The sequence below is a fragment of the Aedes aegypti genome, chromosome 3, assembly GCF_002204515.2.
Source record: "Aedes aegypti strain LVP_AGWG chromosome 3, AaegL5.0 Primary Assembly, whole genome shotgun sequence".
Lineage (NCBI taxonomy): Eukaryota > Metazoa > Arthropoda > Insecta > Diptera > Culicidae > Aedes > Aedes aegypti.
Window position 1 is genome coordinate 293,114,881 of NC_035109.1, and position 20,668 is coordinate 293,135,548.

Below are 20,668 nucleotides of genomic sequence, written 5' to 3' on the forward strand. Positions count from 1 at the left end.
AAACAAATTATTACTAATTAATTGCGAAAAGCTCAAAAACTTGCCATGCAGTTTGAGAGCGCGCACAATTTCAATTTAGAACTCACTAGTCCAATTGACAATAAACGCATTCTCAATCAAAAGAACGTTTTCGAAAATTATATTATTAAAAAAATCAAAAATATGAAAGCCCCTGGCGATGATGGATTTTTTTTTACATCCTCATCAAAAAATTTACCTAGAGTAGCTTATCATTCTTGCCTAATATATTTAAAAAATGATTTTAGTTGGCATTTTTTTCCTGACAAATGGAAAAAATGGCAAGGTTATACCAATTTGAAAACCGGACTAAAATCCTACCGAAGCTTTTTTAAACATGTTGAAAAACTTATTTTGAACAGAATGATCAACGAATCAACGAAAATTCAAATTTTGCCAATGAACAGTTCGGACTCCGGCATAGACATTCGACGACTCATCAACTTTTACATGTAACACATTTAATTGGGGCCAACAAATCTGAAGGCTATTCTACTGGTCTTGCACTTCTAGACATAGAAAAAGCATTCGAAAGTGAAAGCTTGTTTGTAAAATTAAACAACTTTAATTTTCCAACATGCATTGTTAGAATAAACCAAAGTTATCTGTCAAATCGTACACTTCATATTAGTTATCAGAACTCCAAGACTGAAAGACTTCCTGTAAGAGCTGGTTTTCCTCAAGGCAGCATTTTGGGACCCATCTTGTACAATATTTTTACATGTGACTTACATGTACATGTGACTTACCTCAGGGATATCAAAAATCTCTGTTTGCAGATGACAGAGGCCTCTCCGCCAAAGCCTGCGTGTCAACTGCAGTCATAATTTGTAAATTTGGATGTTTTATCTTCATACTTGCAAAAATGGAAGATTTCTCCTAATGCTTCCAAAACTCAACTAATAATATTCCCACATAAACCAAAAGCTCTTTATTTGAAACCTTCAAGTAGACATGTTGTCACGATGAGAGGGGTTCCAATAAATTGGTCAGATGAAGTTAAATGTCTAGAGCTCATACTAGATAAAAAATTAACTTTCAAAAATCACATTGCGGGCATTCAATGTCTGTATCTATTTACTTATTAACAGAAAATCGGAATTATGTCTTAAGAACAAGCTTTTGACTTCCAAACAAATCTTCAGGCCGGCCATGGAATTTAGGAACTTTCCCACTTTTTGAACCACCCTACTAGTGTAACACGTGCACCGAAAACCTCGGTGGAGAAAACTGCGCCCAAGTTCATCGAACATAATTCGCGAAAATTGATGGCCTCGACAGCACCGCGGACACGATTTGCGATTTGCGGTGAAAAATTGACGACTCATTGCAGCAGTGGTACATCAATTTCCAGCGATTACTCAATCAGCCGGGGTGGATTTTTCCAATACCCAGTAGCGGACTGTTCAAAATCAGAACTCGGAAGCGAAATCAAAAAAAAAAAAAAAAATAGACCGTCATGTGCAGCACCCATCATTGATCATCGCACAGTGTTTTGAATCATCGATTTTACGATCGAAATAGAATAACTGCATATTATTTCTATTAGATATATTGTGTCTTCGATGAAGTTTCGTTATATAAAAAGGCGCTTTTGGTATTGTGATTTTTTGATGATCATCTAAAAGCGAAACATCATTTTTACCAACAGATTGTCTCCAACGCCCGTATAAACTCGTTTTTTTATAATTAACATTTTAGCTTAGTTTAGACTGACTACACATATGAATGGTTGCCATTCCGTAATTGACCGAAGTCAGTGAAGATGCACAAAGAATCAACTAGAAGCTCGGCTGGGATTGGCCATAATCTTCTTCAGTGTGCATAATTCAATGCCTCTATTTATACAGGGTCAATAACGACGCCGGCCACGTCCTTACAGTCAGGTGGGATTGGGGGAAGAAATGTTAGTGTGTAACCATTGCGATTTGGAGACCGTCTTTGCCTCTGCATCTCCACAAAATTTATTGGGAGGGATGATATGTAATGGGGAGGATCGTTGGGTCACAGGATTCACTTTGATAAGTGATTAGACCATGGTGAACTATTATTTGTAAGATATAGACATGTTTGTAATATAATATTTTCAATTGATATGAAAAATTTCCTAGTAGAAGAAAATAATGTCGACACTTGTAGTGACGAACCATACAAAGCTGTCAGAACGAAAGCATGTTCTATATTTTACTCATATGAAAAGAAAAATAAACTCGATTGGCTGGACCATCACAAAACACTCTTATGCCGACACTGTCGACAGTGGCGAACCATTCAAAGTTCGTTGAATAAAGTGAACTTTCTGCAAGTTTACACTTATAGTGTCGAACCATTCAGTTTTTTTTTAATTACAAAAATAAAGGTGAAAAGAAAGGGGTATTTAGAAAAAAAAATATGTGAAACATAAATAATTTATGAGTAACAGTATGTCGACACAATTCATAGTTTGTTGAAAAATCATATTTTCGTCCCACCGTTGTAAGTCATACATATTTACAGATTTGAAATAAAAGCATGAAACGAGCTCACCAATTAATCCTTCATCCCTGAGTGAGCAGCCACAATCCACTTTCAGTTTCACTTACAGCATACAGACTTCGCTCGGAAACAAACAAAGCGCAAAGCAAGAAATTAAAACAAAATCACACCGGACGTTCGAAAGCGAACTCCCGATGTACAGTAAGAATCCGTTTTTAGCATAGCATAGCATAGCATAGACTGACTGTACATGTCAATGGTTGCTACTCCGTGATTGATCGGAACTGGTAAGAATTGCACTACGATCCAAATGAATAAGGGATGGGAGTTTCCGCTTACTCTCGAAGTGCAATTTTAGCAGATCTAATATTATTGATCAATAACGGCGCCGGCCAAGTCCTTACAGTCAGTTGGGATGGGGAAGAAATGTTAGGGTGTAATGTTTGTTGCTTCTAGAGACCGAGAATACCTCTGCATCTCCACAATCACCACGGGAAGGGTGTTTATTAGTGAGGGAGGAAAAGATCTGGGAGTCACCTCTGGTCGGTGATGCGATCCATGGACAAGGGGGAAATATACAATTTGTATTTAAAGCTAGTTTTGTATTTTTATCTCGAGAAGTTTTTGGAAAAAAATACGTCAACATCTATAATGTCGAACAATTCAAAAGACGTTTTTATTAATGACGAAAACTGAAAATTGCACGTATATATTTTAACTTATATGAAACATGAATAATGCCGACACTTGTAGTGACGTAGTTGTAGTAGTTTGTTTGAAAATTACATATGGGTATTACTGTGCATTTTGTCTCGATATGGTAGAAGTTTTTAAAAATACGTCAACATTCACGATGTCGAACAATTCAAAAGATAATTTTTAATAATGTCAAAAAGAGAAAAAATATATGTATATTGAAATTGTATAAGAAAATAGCATAATGCCGACACTTATGGTGACGAACCATACAAAGTTTGTTTTAATATTACATATAAGTTACGCTTTCAAGAAAAAATGAGCATGAAACGAACTCACCAGTTGGTAATCCATTCTCGACTGAACACAAAACTGACACTGACAGCAAAACTTCTTGGCGTCCCGAAAACAAACCGTCTTGCTCGGGCCTTCCCAAATACGTACCCAGCAAGACGCTCCAAAACAGAACCCATTTTTCCTATTTTTTTCAATAATTGATTTTTAGAACATCATTAGGATGTTATAACATGTTTTAAATGTCTTCAATGATTTTTCCTAAACTATATGTGTATACCTTGTATGTATGGTCGATTTAAGAAGTGTGTATATAAATACACTAAGGTTGTTTACACGGTTCTCCGTGCCGTGCAAAAAAATTCCGCGCAAAAAAAACCGAGCTGATTCCGGAATCTGTGTAAAAATAAACCGTGTTAATTCTGAAATCCGTGTAAATAAGAAAAATAGCCGTGTTTATTTAGAAATCCGTGTAAATAATTAATAAAACCGTGTTATATTCGAATACCGTGTAAAAAAAGTTCCGTGTAAATTCCGGAAGGCGTGTAAAAAAAAACGTGTAAAAAACTTTAGTGTACAGGAATACAACGAAACACATTTCTGTATTCTTACAAAGACGTATTCACAAAAAATTGTTCTTAATCTGGGTGCTACACAATTTAACGAACATTAAAAATCAATTTATCCCTTGAGGTGAAGATGAATCGAAGACAAACCTCACATTTTTAATAGCACAAATCTGGAGAACGAAAATCTGATTGAGCTTAAAACTTGATCGATTGGAAACCACCATAAAGCGACTAATCCAACAAGTTTTCAGTGCTAAAGGATGTACGGTTCTCTTGATTTGTGCTCTTGAAATTTCAAGCTTCGATTCATCTTCACCTCAAGAGATAAACTGATTTGTATTGTTCATTAAATTTAAAATCATCACTTTAGTTCGCCCTGCTTGGTAATAGCTGACATGCCCTATAATAGCCATGTTAGCCGTATAATAGCCGTATTACACCAATAAGGCGAATTAGCAGGCTAGTGGTTACTTGGGAGATTCAGAGCATTTATTTTTGCATCCTTGTAAGAATACAAAAATACGTTTCATTGTATTTCTGTGTTCAAACACAGTTTTGAGGTAGGCTGCTTTGAAAAATGTGTTGCAATTGCTCTACACAAAAATATGGCATTTTAAAAAACAGAGTATCGACTAAGCTTTTGGAAAGATTTTCATAGAAATATGGATAGTGAAATGATTTCAGAATGGTATACAACAGTGGTGTTTTACTTGGGCCGCATGAAGTTCTCATGATCCATAAATGCAACTCGTAGTTTCGTAGAATACATAAATAAGATTCTTATCATTTTAATTTTAAATGTGTTGAGTTACAGACGTATATGCCATGAACGTACCATATTAAATCAATTACAGGCTTTCGCTATGAAATCCCAAATCCACAGGAACACGCTAGGACTTTGACGTCTACAATTATCAGAAACTCGCATTGGATTCCAATAGAATACGACATATGCCAAAGAGCTTAATAGAAACTCAGAGGCTAGATTCTTAAGACTCCGCTGCGATAATGCAGGAAATTCTCAAGACTTCGATAAAAAATTTCAGAAGTTTATTGCAATCCTCAAATTCCGCTGGAAACCTATTCGAATTCCTCAAGTTTATTTTTTCCAGAAATATTCTAAATACTTATAACTAGAAATCCAAGGTATCTCGCTAAGAATTTACAGAACGTTCTATAAATCTCAGTGGTTCACTTGGAATCACAAGGTTTCACGCAGCATCCCCATTATCATTTTTTGTCCAAGAATCCCGCAGGAAAACCCACAAAGTCTGCTAGGGACTCTCAGACTCCACTCAATATCCTTAAGGGTTCCGAAAATCCTAAATGCAGTGCGGAAACCCCCAAGATTATTTTGTTTGGCTCATATCCTTGACTAAAATTCTTAATATGACACGTAGTATCCCAGACAACCATTTTATACGTATAACTCAAAGTCTAATCGCATTATGCGTGCACTTATACGTGATACTTAAATCGCATAAGATGATGCAGAAAGGCCTTATCCGTACAAAAGTGGAGGCGATATACGTGTATTCTCTGGAAATAGAATGCCTTATGCGATATAAAAAGTTGGTTTATGCGACTTAGTTCAACAATGGTTTGTTTACATCTAAAGCATATTGTGGGATACTCTACTATTTTATGCGACTAAGAATGTTCTTTCCTGCGATTTATTTTTGTTGCGTTTATGAGTTTTGTTGAGTATTCTCACGAGTTAATTTAGTGTTTTATACGACTTAAATCATAATTTTCTTTTGAACAAAAATAACAAAAAAACAGCTCTTGAACAGTATACAGTTTCTCCGCACTGCGTCATAATGTCATAAATGATTTCTTTGATGCTGATGATAGTTTGATACATTTTTTTTAATTCACTGATGTAATTAGTACTCCATCCAGATACGAACCTCGGACTCCTTGGTTGGGAAGTGGCATCCATTGCTCTCCTCTATTTATGCTTTGATGAAAATTATGATTTGATACCAAAGACATTCTTCCCATATCGCATAAATGAACAGATTACATCGTCTATTGAAATTACAATCATTGTCGTATTGCGAGTTAATGCATCCTGCTGTACGGGATATGTTATAGTTTATTTATCGCTTAATTTATGATCTCGCCTCAAAAGCCATTGGTAGCCAAGTGTGTATCCTGTTGTTACTGAGCATACAAATGGATTTACACATTAATAAACAATGCTACGATGAAGAGATTCTACCCTATCTTCCAGTGGTAAAAGCTTTTATTTCTTTCCTTTCATTTGCCCCAAAACCACAAGCTACAAAATCGGTTATAAATGGCTTTTAGGGCGAGATCATAAGTTATGCTAGATTTGCTCTGTTTCCAACTGTCAATTGCCAACCGTTGTTTGTTTTCAATCGTCTCACAAAAAACGCGATCCGCTTGTAAAATTCGTGCAATTTCCCATTTAAAACGCTCATAATAACGATACAAGGTAAGAAATTGATAACTAGTGAGAGAAAAACATGATATGTAACCTATTTTACCCATAGATGTTCACGGTGGCACAATTTTTCGAAAAGCAGCAATTGCGGGTGCTCGCTGTTCCTGTTTCGTGGGTACGTGACGGTTTCTTGTTGTGGCCAAAACTCTCCTCGAATGAAAAGCTGGATAAATTGCGTACCGAAGGAGTGGAATTTCACGGTTCCACAAAAAAAATTCCAGTGATAACGAGTCGAAAATACAAAACTTTGAAAACAGCAGAGGCCGCCGCTGATGATCTGCTCAAACAGGATGTATCGGACATCGAAGCGAAGCGAAAGCTGCTAAAGCACCGGAAAATAAATTCCAGCACTCCTCGCCCTCTTAAGGATTACAACAAGATGATTACAGGTAAATAAGAATGTTCTACCAACTATTAATTTGGAGGAACTTGCGTATTTTTGGTCGTCTTGTCCTCTTCGTCATGAGGGATTTTTGACGGCCAAATCTTCTGAAATTAGGCAGTATATACGCTAAAAGTATTGATGCAAATTTTGAGCTCAATAGCTTAAAAAAAACACCCATGACGAAAAACGCAAAGCTGACAAAAATACATGTCACCCTATCTCAATATTTTCAACAGAAATTTCATCTGCGAAGTCGGCTATGCCTTTTGCCCGCGAGGATAGCTCTCAAAAACAAGCAGGGCCGTCTGGACTACCAGCAGCTTCTTCCGAATCATCCCGTATTCAACAGCAGTTTCCAGTAAGGGGAACAGGTGATGAGCATACATCACAGCGTTCGCTTGCCAGCCAATATCTTGAGAAAGAACTGAATTCACCAGACTTATCCATAACTCTCCCAGCTATCAGATGCCTGCCGGAGGTGCCAAATGAATCACAGTTTTTTAAAAAAACGTCGAAGCAGCAAGCGTATCCAACAGGTAAGAAACATCATTCACAAATAGCTTTATGGACCGATGCACGGGTTCACGAATTTAACGTTAGAGCGGTGCCGAATTCATTCGTTGCCATGGTCACGTAAATAACACGGCACCGCTCAAACGTCAAATAGTGAACTCGAGCATCGGTCCATGGACCAATGCACGAGTTCACTAATCTGACGTTTGAGCGGTGCCAAATTTACTTGTTGCCATGGTCACATAAATAACACGGCACCGCTCAAACGTCAAATAATGAACTCGTGCATTGGTCCATAGTATACATAGCTTTAGGGTATGGACCAATGCACGAGTTCACTAATTTGACATTTGAGCGGTGCCGAATTCACTCGTTGCTATGGCTACATAAATAACACGGCACCGCTCAAACGTCAAATAGTGAGCTCGTGCATTGGTCCATACAAGCTCACGTTTACTGTTGTCAGGTATCCTGCAACACTGTTCAATCAATTTGCAAGTTCACAGTTGTCTTCGTTTGTTTGACTGTAACTTAGTCACGAGTTAAACGTGAAAAACGGTTATCTTAGATTTGAGACAACGGAGAAACTACATTGGCACAATGTTGCAAGATTCTTAAGGTGAAGATGCATCTAAGCCAAATCCTGTATTTTCAAGAGCACAACTCTTGGGAACTAGATCATCGTTTACACTGAAAATTTGATCGATTAGTCCCTCACTGGTGATGACCAATCGATCAAATTTCAGCGTTAACATTTATTTAGTTCTTTAGATTTGTGCGCTTGAAAATTTGAGGATTGGGTTCGATGCATCTTCACCTTAACTGTATTAGTATTCTTTGTATGCCTCTCACTAGTTCTCTTAGATAATAATCGATTTCATTTTTGAATAGGTGTTGCATTGAGTGAAATACTGGAACCTCTGCATGATCAGCAGCAAATGCAGCCCATCATGATGCCAAATGACAACATTGTGTACATCACTCCACCGATAGCTGAACCTGGACTTGTGGGAGCTTCAGGTGAGCACTGTACTGGGTTACAAATTATTCAGTTGTCTTGTATCCAATTTAATTCTGTAAATCATTGTCCTATTTATATAAACAGATTTGCAGACTAAATTACGTAACGCTGAACTCAATTAGTTTTTGGCCTTTACTAATCTCTTTGTAAAGTTTTTCGAATGTAGATGATAAAAATACCATATGAAAAGTAGAGGAAGGGGTGGTAAAATGAACACCTTAAGGATATCATCTTGTTTCTTATAGAAAACCGAGGAGTTTGTTTAGTTTTATCCCACAACATGAAAAATAGGGATGTTATCTCCTAGCCACGAATTCAGACTGAACTATCTTATTTTTCACATATTTTTATCGCTATCAAAAAACGATGCAAGTGTTCATTTTACCTACACTATGTGGGTAAAATGAACAGCTGTTGGTAGAATGAACATCATGCAAAAAACGTGAGCAAAACAAATATTTTTGAAAATTTTCATTGTATTCCCAAAAATATATGCATTAATGATTGTAATCCATTCAAAAACCAATCTAAAGTTATCAGATTTGACATCATATCATAACGATATTGACCTCAATGAAAAACCTCAAGACTCCTGAGCTTAAACTTACGTCAGTTCCAATTTTCAAACGTGGTTTTTAGTTTTCGTAAATATTTTCGCTTAAATTAACCTCCGTATCAACCCGAACACTCCTATTCATTCTTTAAATCGTCCGTGCGTGATTTATTTAAATTCAATTAAATTTGTTTTTTCTCAGTAAAAGTTCATTTTGCCACCACTTTCCCTAATGCATCAGCAGAAAAACTTCCTTCCCCTCAACAGTGTTTCGTAATTCATGCACAAATCCTTAATAGGCTTTTTGGTCCTATATTGTTCTGCCTCGTTTCGCATAATTTTCACATGACCTTTGATTTTCTGTAAATACTGTCAACTCTCCATAACTCGATATTGTTAGGACTCTAGACGAATTCCTTGTCGAATCGGTCAGTCACAAAACTTGACCATCTTCGATTTACATTACATTTTTTACATGTTTTCGGTATAGTAGAATAAGTGTTTTCCATAGAAAAATCCATAATTTTGACACAAGAATTACTTTTAAAAATGGGCTATTAGTTTATGCAAGCAATATATTTGAAAAAAATATACTCTGAAATAATATTTAATTTTTTTCATGAACAATTCAAAAATGAAACTTAAATTATATATTACACAAAACCCCATTTGAAATATTTTTTAAATTTTCGCTATAGAGTTTTTATAAGAAGCAAGTGTCTGGGACAATGTTTCATGATGGAGAAATTTTTAATATTGTTTTTTTTTCTTTGAACCACTTTTAGTCGATTTTCAAAAATCTGATTTTTTGTCAAAATATATATGAATCTCACAATCTTTCAGCCAATTAGGTCAGGTGCAATGCAGAAAATCATTATTTAAATAATAAAATAGGTCATTTTCATTATTAATTCGCGATTATTCATTAAGAACAATACGTTTCGAGAGTATGAGTCATATTTATCTCCTTTTACTTATTTTTCTTGATGGATAATCGCGAATAACTAATAAAAATGGCCGGTTTTATATAAAAATGGCCGGTTTTATTATTTAATGAATATTTTTTTTGCATTTGATATAATTCAAAAATGGCTACTTCTAGATGACTTCTAGATCTAGTGATCATAATAATCATTATGGTTGAGAATGATTTCAAGATTCTTGTTGTATCATCAGAACGTATTTATTTTGACAGGAAAATCAAAATTTTGAAAATCGATCAAAAGTTGTTCTTGTATTAAAGGGACCATTTAATATCGAGTTATGGAGAACTGACTGTAGTATTATCAAATATTAATTACATATTTTATCGTTTTAGATGAAGTTGTCGGTTTATTCAGCGAAATAAAAGCTGCCATATCAACGTTGGCTTCCGAGGTCTCGGTATTGGGAACTGCAGTTGCCGCCTTAAAGGCTGATATGAATGAAATGCGCGGTGAAATGACTAAACTTAAGCTGGCTGTTGTTGACTCCGTTAACAAATCGGTGCGGCAGGTGGCAGAAGAGTGCATGGAACAAAACTTCCCACGTTTCGCAGCCATGCTGGATATGAACCGCAACGATCCTTGCACCTCCCAGGAAGGAAAAGCGGTTGAGGATCATAAGCTGATAAATGATGAGGACGATCTTAACGAGTTCAATAAGTTGCTGGCCACAAAATCGCTGTTTGATGAATACGTAAGTTTTATGGAATCTATAAAGAAAACTTTAAAACCCTTTACATGGGGTAATGTACTACTTGGGCACTTCTATGATTCACTTTGGCATGGGTGGTTCCCTCGGTCAAATTTGCAGTAAAAAGCACTTTAGTACGACGCACATTGTGGCCATATATGAGCCCAGTAGCTTAAAAAACATTCTGCCACAGTGAATCAAAAGTGTCAAGAATGGAATGGAATCTTGGCTCCTACCACCGCCCCCCCCCCCCCCCTTTTTTATTTTCTTCAGGTCCATTCAAAAATTTCATAACGCCAAAAATTCCTCTCATAACGCTTTTTGTTCGATTACTTTACAAACCAAAAAAAAAAATATGAGCTGTAACATTATATTAACACTTACCCACCCCCTTTAGCATTATGAAATTTGTGATTGCGATTTTCCTCTTCAATCCAAGTTTATATGGGACTTATCATACTCAGGCTAATCATGTGAGTCGGGTGAGGTGATGAAAGTCAACTCACTCTTATTTGATTAATCTTTGTTGTCTCTCGTCACTCGAGGTCATAGAGAATGGTCTTGACTCATCCGACTTGTAGAATAAGCCTAACTAGGAAAGTAGAATCTACTTGAATGTTATTCTTGATTATTTCACGTGATACACAAATATCATAACGCTGCAATTAACAAAATTCTTAACAACTCTTCCTCCTTCCTGCATAAAACGGATTACATCCAGAATGAGTCGAAATTATTAGTAGGGAAAGTGTACCAGTTATGGCCATTGTGGTTCCCTATTTGGCCATACGTAAAGTTTCGAAAATATCCACATTTGGAATCATCTCAAATAATTTAACATGAAGACATCATTGTGCACATCGTGCACAATAATTTTCGATTTGTATTAAATTTTACACATGTTTTCGGTATGGTAGAATAAGTGTTTTCCATGGATGAACCGATTATTTTGACTCAAGAATAACTTCTGAAAATGGCGTATGAAGTTTTGCATTCAAATCAATTTGAAGCTCAGAAACTGTTGGTTTTAGAAACAATGTTCTATTGAGTAGATATAGTGGACCTTTGAACTACAAAAATATAATACACACCTTATTTTTTTAATCATAAAAAAACAAACAAACTTATTTTGAATAACAAAAAAAAATATTTTCAATATATTTTAAATTTTTAACATAGAATCCTACTAATAAACGGATTCATATGGGCCCATTCACAAATTTCATAACGCTAAAGGGGGTGGGTGGGTGTTCTCGTGGTGTTACGGCTCATACAACATTTGTAAAATATTCATACAAAAAGCGTTACGAGGGGGTGGGTGGGTGTCGAAAATGGCCATTTTTGGCGTTATGAAATTTGTGAATAAACCCTATGACTGAGTTTCATGATAGAGAGTTTTTAAATAAAATGTTTCACTAAGAACAACTGTTAGTAGATTTTAAAAGTTGAGTGTTTGTCAAAAAAATACGATATTTTACGAAATAATGTGTAAAATTTAATCTAAATCAAAGATGGCTGGATTCCGTAACAGATCGATTTGAATTCGTCATTACTCTTTCTGTGTTGGAAGTCAAAAATGTCTGTGTGGTTTGTGTCACTAGCGTAGACCACTTTCCTTCTTTTATAGCGTTACGTAATTTATGTACGATGTTCAATAGAATCATACTGATAATATCCCACAATCTGTTTTATTTGATTGTTTGTCTGTTTTTATTGTGATCTTGTGAGTTGAATAACAAATTTCGTTTCAGATCAAGTATTTCACCAAAATCATCCCTCCAGCTACATACTCAGGAAAAGGTGATGCTGCGTGTTACCTCGTTGTAGACTGTTTGTTCACTCGAGCGTTTTGGAATCTTTTCACTTGGACTGGTATCAACAGGGGAAATAAATCAAAACGCGGATTCCGAGAATTTGCGAATGTATTGCAACTATTACTTGCAATTGTGTCTGTTGGGGATCCAACGTACACTCGCTCCAGATTGGAACTTTTCTGCCGAAACCGACTTTTCCGTTACTCAAAAGCTAGATCATCTAGCAAGAATCTAAGGAAACCAACATGTCGTGCCAGAGGAAAGAAGCATCAGGCGGACGATCTGGGTGACGATCAAGCAGACGATGAAGATTATCTTGATGAACCGGAGGATAATATTACTACCGAATCAAACATGGAGAGTGTAGCTGATGAAAACGAGTATGATGATTTTGATCCGGAGGGCGATGATGAAATGAAGTATGCTGCTTCGATGAATTCAGATATGGATTGAGAACATGTGTTCCAGCATGAACGGTTACCGGATTTTTTTTACTGGAAAAAACGTTATTTTTCTTTTTTCTATTTGTTTTTATATTTGTTATACTTAACGATTTCAATGTACAAATGTAAAAATTACATCTTTTGAACTATTTCAAATCAAGTGTGTGAATAAGAGGAACAAATACAATTTCCTTCCTACGTTTTAAAGCAACTAGTTTGCACATAATACAACTAATATCGTACAGTTCCTCCTTAGACATATTATGTTTTCCTTCACTTGCTGCATAAATATGAATAAAAGAAGATTTGAACGGTTTATCGAAGAAATCATACTTATTCAATATTGAACGACCTTTAATCTTCCAATCCGAATCATCCTGAACTGCGTTTTCCATCCCAATTATTGAAAATGTTTTAGTCAAAATCCATTTATCCTCAAAACTAGTATTCAGAACAAAATCTGTTAAAGTAATTGCAACTTTTGATTTTGTTTTCTCTACTGATTTTACAACCCTTTTATTTGCATGGCAAGCGTTTTTGATGGTTTTGGGAGTCTCACTATTAATAAGTTCTGTTAATCGATTTGCAATTGAATTCAAAGGAAGTGGTCCCGAATGAACTATTTTTTTAATTTCGTGTAAATAATTTTCGAAAGGATAAGCGGATAATGTTGATAGAGGTCCGAACCTAGCAACTTCGTCAACTAGCTAGCTTAGCTTAGCTTAGCTTAGCTTAGACTGACTACACATATCAATGGTTGCTATTCCGTGATTGACCGAAGTCAGTGAAAATGCACAAAGAATCAACTAGAAGTTCAGCTGGGATTGGCCATAATCTTCTTCAGTGTGCATAATTCAGTGCCTCTATTTATACAAGGTCAATAACGGCGCCGGCCACGTCCTTGCAGTCAGGTGGGATTGAGGGAAGGAATGTTAGTGTGTAACCTTTGCTATTTGGAGACCGTGTTTGCCTCTGCATCTCCACAAAGGTTACTGGGAGGGATGTTTGTCAATGGGGAGGATCGTTGGGTCAAAGGATTCACTTTGATAAGCGATTAGACCATGATAAACAATGATTTGTGAGATATATACATACTTATACGTAAATATAATTGTTCATATAATTTCTATGTAGAGGAAAATTATGCCGACACTTGAGGTGACGAACCATTCAAAGTTTGTTGGACAAATACCTAAATGTAACATTGCTACAGCTGTCAGTACGAAAGCATGTGTTATTATATTTTACTCATTTGAAAAGAAACAAAAAACTTGATTGGGTGGGACATCATCAGAAGGCCGGCTCCAAAGGCACGTTCCCCACCAGTTGGGAGATTTGTGAATAAAGTGAACCTTTCGCAAGTCTACACTTGTAGTGTCGAACCATTCAAAGTTTTTTTAATTACAAAAATAAAGGTATATAAGGGGTGTTCTGACAAAAAAATGTTAAACATAAATAAATCATGAATCAGAGTTTGTGTCGACACTCACAGTGACGAACCATCCATAGTTTGTTGAAACATCATATTTACATCCCACCATTGTAACGATTAAATGTGCAGTCATACATTTTATAGATTAGAAATAGTAGCATGAAACGAGCTCACCAATTGATCCGTTATCCTTGACTGAGCAGCCACAATCCACTTTCAGCTTCACTCGTTTGCTCGGCTAGCACTCAGAAAAAAAAAAAAAAAAATAAAATAAAAAAAAATAAAAAAATAGGCGCGTGACCCGAAAAAAAACACGGACGACAGCTCGGGCTTTCTTGACGCACTGCCCAGGAGCAAGCGTCAAGGTCGTCGAAAGATCAAAATGAACGAACCGATCGCGGCACTTTTTAACTTACTCCAACCGAACTCCCCGATCACGCCACTTTTTCACTTACGAGATCGACGCGCGACATGTTTGATCCTGCCCTCGTCGCTCGCTCCGGCAAAAGCAAGCGTCAAGGTCGAAAGATCAAACAGAACTCCCCAGCAAAACGCGCGAAAACGAAACACAAACCCCGGCGTCCCGAGAACAAACTGTCTTGCTTGGGCTTTCCGAAACACTGCCCAGCAAAACGCGCGAGAACGAAATACAAACTCCCGGCGTCCCGCAAACGCGCGAAACTAAAAACAAAAACAAACTCCTGGCGTCCTGAAAACAAACTGTCTTGCTTTGGCTCTTCCAAGCACTGCCCAGCAAAACGTGCGAGAACGAAACACAAACTCCCGGCGTCCCGAAAACAAACTGTCTTGCTTGGGCTTTCCGAAACACTGCCCAGCAAAACGCGCGAGAACGAAATACAAACTCCCGGCGTCCCGCAAACGCGCGAAACTAAAAACAAAAACAAACTCCTGGCGTCCTGAAAACAAACTGTCTTGCTTTGGCTCTTCCAAGCACTGCCCAGCAAAACGTGCGAGAACGAAACACAAACTCCCGGCGTCCCGAAAACAAACTGTCTTGCTTGGGCTTTCCGAAACACTGCCCAGCAAAACACGCGAAAACGAAATACAAACTCCCGGCGTCCCGCAAACGCGCGAAACTAAAAACAAAAACAAACTCCTGGCGTCCTGAAAACAAACTCGCCTGTTTCTAATCACTGTACCACTTCCTGTTTAAAACTCACTAGGTTCTAGGGTTTGAAAAAAGTAGTCGCAAAGCTGGGAAATTGAGCAAACAGTTACCGTTTTCTACATTAGACCGAAGTACAGACCGGAAAGTTCAATACGGGAAGAAAGGAAAATTTGCGCGAGCTCAAATGTAAATAATGCTATGCTATCTCTCGTGTATGGTCGTCGGTTTCTAAAAAACAGATTCGCAAGCCACTGCTTCCTACCAGACTATAGTGCCGGCCAAGTACGCCTGCCCAGACTCTATAATCAATCATTGTGGTAGGTAATTGTTGTCGGCGCAGACGCTTCTTCCCGAACCTAGCAACTTCGTCAACTATATGACAAAGATTGTGAACATTGCTGGTGAGATATTCTACGCCGTATAGCTTTTTGTACTCATTTATGAAATCTACGAATAAATCCTTGGCTATGGGTAAAAATTCTTTATACGTTTCAGATGAACAAATCCTCACTGCGCAAAACAACATGAGAAAATGGTGAAAATACTTTTCTGATAAATAATCTTTAAGCAATACCGGCCCAACATAATTAAGGAAATTACGGTATTCTAAGCCTTTCCATAGGGATAAAAATTCCAACGAACGCATTCTTCGGTGGATTTCTTTTGGGAAACGTATTTTCACAAGCCAATTAGATATTTCAGTTTTCTCGGTATTGCTCCACTTAGCACGCTTAGTCATTGATCCTGTACGCCATCCGTTCAATAATCTTCGCATCACTCCTAATTCCAATAAATGTAGAGCATCTGAGACTATGATGTCTTCAATAATATCGATTGGCAAACGCACCAACGGTGTATCGCTACGCTGGTGCTCAGGATAGCCATTGTTGCGAAACATTACGTTGGTTCTAGCCGGTGCATCAGTTTGTGGGTATACTACAGTGTTAGCAGTGTGAGAATATGTACCTTTTGTGGTACATTTGAGACAGCCGTGTTTACCGTTGAAATTTATGACTCCTTTGATGAACGACCTCGCAGGAGAGTCATAAATGAAACAGCGTATTGTGACTTCAACATGATTGCCATTTATCATTAAGCCTGATTCAAGAATTGGAAGTAGCTCGTCAATAAATGGATTAAGGAACTCGGTGGCGCTTTTAGGCTTACTAACTCCATAGTATATTCCAATAGCCATAGGCGGAATATCGGGAAGCTCATGTATCTTACATAGGATTGGCCAAAAGTTTTTGGTACTGCTTTTGTGAACTGGCAAGCCATCAACGTTTATGTTGAGGGAGATCGAAAGAGACCGGTCGAGTTGCTCCAAAACTTTTCGTAAGCAGTTTTCAAAACCCTGGTGCCAATATTTTCCATTTCCCGACATTTCAACTATGTGTATGTTTCTAGGAGTTTTCATGATCGTGCGAGCATCGCTTGGAAAATTTAAACCCAATCGTGTATTGAGTATTCCTACAAGGGATGTCACTGCCGCCTGTTTGATGTGAAAATCATTTGACCAGTTCCGGATATGAACAACCAGATTTGAACTGTCAGCTGAAAAAAAAGTTCTCATGATTTATGTTGGGTATTTACCAAGAATAGAAACTATTACGACTCTTGTTAGGTACGATAGAATTTGAATCCGCCGCAGTAAATACATCTCTTTCGCCATTGATGGATGCTTCCTCAGGTAAATGATTTTCTTGCAGGATCTCTTGAGGCAATGTATTTTGTGAATTGTCTAGTCCTGGCACTTCACTAGGTACAGCATCAATATTTTTAACTTGTAGCCATTTTTTCCTGTATTTTTGCAATGATCGACTATAAGCACCACTTTTTCGAGCTTTTATCAATCTCCTTCTGTTTAAATAATCCCGCATCTTTCTCTTTATTTGCTGTTTTATTACAGGAATCTTCTTCAGAATGGTCGATTTTGTTTACAAAAGTAAAAATAAAAATGATTTGCAATAGACATGAACCGATTTGAAATGTTTACTTTTTTATTATGGTACCCCAATCCGTAAAAGGAGTTGTAATTGCTCTCCTTGTGCGATTTCAGTTATACATAGTCCGATTTATTACACACCTTTTGGTATGTACCATATAAAAAGCATTTTACGGAACACTTCCGACTTGGTTCATACATAATACGAGTTCATTTGCATGCTTATACGAGTTTGCAGAGATCATCGTAATAAGTTCTAAAAACAACATTATATGCGATGAAAACTATACATGTGTCATTCATATATATGATAGTGATTTCAAATAGCTCTTTGTATGATTTAATGCGTATAACCTTATGCGACTTCAGGTTGTCTGGGATACTCCAGCCAGAGCACAGCTAGAAGACTTTTAGAAAATCTAACGTCCTACAGAATCTTTAACAAAAAGGGAAGTCGAGTCTAGTACACGACACTGAATACGGCTTTACAGTTGAGGTCGAAATACGCGTATCTGTCAAAGGATACAAACTCTAGTGGAATTAAATGGTATAGTACTAAATTCGGTTTTTTCATTTACTTAAAAAAGGAGCGTTGCTTCAAATAATCAGCACAGATAGGTCAATATACAAACTTCTCGCGAAACATTACTAAAGGACCTATGTACAAATGAGAGGCTCTCTTTGTTCACTTTCTCTTTGATCAATTACTGAGTCACATTAACCTCTTCTGTTGTTTTTTTTTGTATGAAACGCTAGTCATGGAAACTGCCTTTCGATCTGTAGTGAAAAACTTCCCAAAAGCTTTAGTATTCCACTGTTATAATCGAAAGAGAGCGAGAGAGGAGAGAATCTCTCATTTGTACATAGGTCCTTTAGTAATGTTTCGCGAGACTTAAAACGCGAACAAACAGTACTTGAGAGGCGAATGACCGCTTTTGCGATTAAAGCCTCTTTAAACCAACCAATGAATGAATGAATCAACAAACAGTATAACTCAGTAAGGTAATGGATACATTTTATGTTACTGACTTCTATTTTGGCCTTTCGGTATTATTTCATTTTTTTCAAAGAATTTCAAGTGACAAAATAAGCGACATATCTTGTAGGCCCAAAAAAGATACCTGTAGGTAATCAATTAGTCTAGCTTTTGTCAAAATTGTGGGATATATGTTAACACTTCTGAAATTTACTCGAATAATGCCATTTATTGCATGAAATTCCATAAAAGTTAAGAGGCACAACTTTTTGCATAATTTGTTTCTACTTCTGCGGTATACTTTGAAATGCATAATGCATGTTGTAGTAACCGAAACCTAACTGATCGGCCAAACTTGAGCCGAATCAACGAATAAACACACTATAGCAAACACCTCCGTTCGCTACAAAAGTTGTCACCAAACTGATCGACTTGTTTTCAAAACTGGCTTCTTTTCCGCACAGTTCTCGTTTCGCCCGTTTCGCCTAATCTGCTTTTCGTTCATTTTCGCTCGTTGTTTGACATCTCTTGTACACGTTAACATAATATAAGTAGAATCGAAAACTATTTACTTTATTATTTTTTTATATTTCAATTTATAACAACTCTATTCGCCACACATGTAATTCCACAATGATAAGACCTGTGAGCAAAGAGTCGAGACAAAATGTGTGCATTGTGGCGAGACAATGCTTGTGCTTTGTTAAAATATGGTGTTGCAAATCTGAAGATTTTTTTGAATTGTATCTACCGGCAGTGGGCAGTGAGCTGGTCACACTGTGAATGCCTGAGAAGATATGTTGGAACTCTATTTGAAATACTTATAGATATTAATAACGCCATGAAACGTTGTGAATACAAGACCAGTCCGAAGTAAATAAGCTCGTACAGGAGTCTTAATAGTTGCTGGGATTTCGACGAAGATGGTGCTCTGGAATGTGGAACACGATGATTAAAAAAAAAAATACAAATTTGTATGGTATTCGAAAGTGTTTCCAAAAGCGGGGGTGCCAAAACTGGAGCATGCCAAAAACGGAAGCCTACTGTAATTAAAATCCCCGTATACCTCCCGGTCATTTGAAATTCCTGGATATTTTTCCGGTCCGCTGGTCACCCCAGTATTTTTTCTTTCTACCCGGTTATATAATTTCAGTGTTCATAAAAATGTATTTAAGCGAAAAATAATCGTCATTGTTTCACGAATTCTATGAACAAATTTTTTTAATGAACTTTTCCACCGAAAATTTGAAAAAATCTATTTTTTTAATAATAATGTTTTTATCTCGCTTCTAGATGGATTGACCAAATTAACTATACCAAAAGAATCTTCATCACAAACACAAAAATCTTTGGTTTTAATGTTATTCGATTTTGTTGATGAAATCGTTGATTCAAAACACTGTGCTGTCGGTCGTCAACCGAAATTAGCCGTGAAGCAAACGGCAAATAAATCGGCGGCGCATATGTGTCCGAACCGAACAGAAGAGAAGCGCTAGGAAAACGCAGCAAACAGTTCTGCGGCCTGCTGCAGATGGCAGACGGGGAGCAGCAAAACAATTTCATCAACGCCACGATCGAGGTTCCTTCGCCGGTTCATTAGAGAGAAACAGATCAAGACGTAGAACGCCATCGAAGAAGACGCATTTCTATCGCCGTCGTCGCATGCGGACTACAATTCAGTTACTTCGATCGTTGCTTCTGTGATTTATTGGGAATCATGGGCAAATTGAACAGCCGAATCGCCATATACTGAAGTGTATGAGCCACTTCATCCTAAACAACGATCATCACACTTTATATGGCGACCTTGAACTTTGCACAATCGCACCTCCGGAAATCTCTCCAAAACAATAAAGATCGCCAAAGTGCAAACACACCTATCGGAGAGGGGAGGCGATTAGCGAAATGAGAGAATTCTCATGCTCTATACACCTTGTCTACTTATAGAACACTCTAACAAGCGGCTTAGTGTGAAGTTGGGTGTAAACAATTTCCTGACCTATTCGATTACATATAACTACCGACCGCAGACTTGTGTTTTCATCATCATCACCGTCATATGCATACTTGTAGATACAGTGACTCAAATTCATATTCGGACACATCAAGTTAGTAAAAAACTATCAAATCTCGATCAATTTATGATCTAGCCTTAAAAGCCATTGGTAACCAGGTGTGTATCAAAATGTTACACAAGGCGAAACATCTCGGAATTCAAATATGACCGCCACAATGGCCGACTTGTGCCCCTACTCACGTCC

The 20,668-nt window shown here is 37.2% G+C and overlaps 1 protein-coding gene and 1 long non-coding RNA gene across 8 annotated transcripts in view; one reads left to right on the plus strand and one right to left on the minus strand.

Moving 5' to 3' along the window:
* Nucleotides 1-20,668, minus strand: part of LOC5564332 (EH domain-binding protein 1) — a 72,606-nt gene that overhangs the window by 33,290 nt on the left and 18,648 nt on the right. The gene's annotated exons all lie outside the window — the stretch shown is intronic.
* On the plus strand, nt 6,364-7,521 carry LOC110679560. Its single transcript, XR_002502589.1, has 3 exons — nt 6,364-6,513; nt 6,572-6,911; nt 7,144-7,521. It is a non-coding gene; the product is annotated as an uncharacterized LOC110679560 (long non-coding RNA).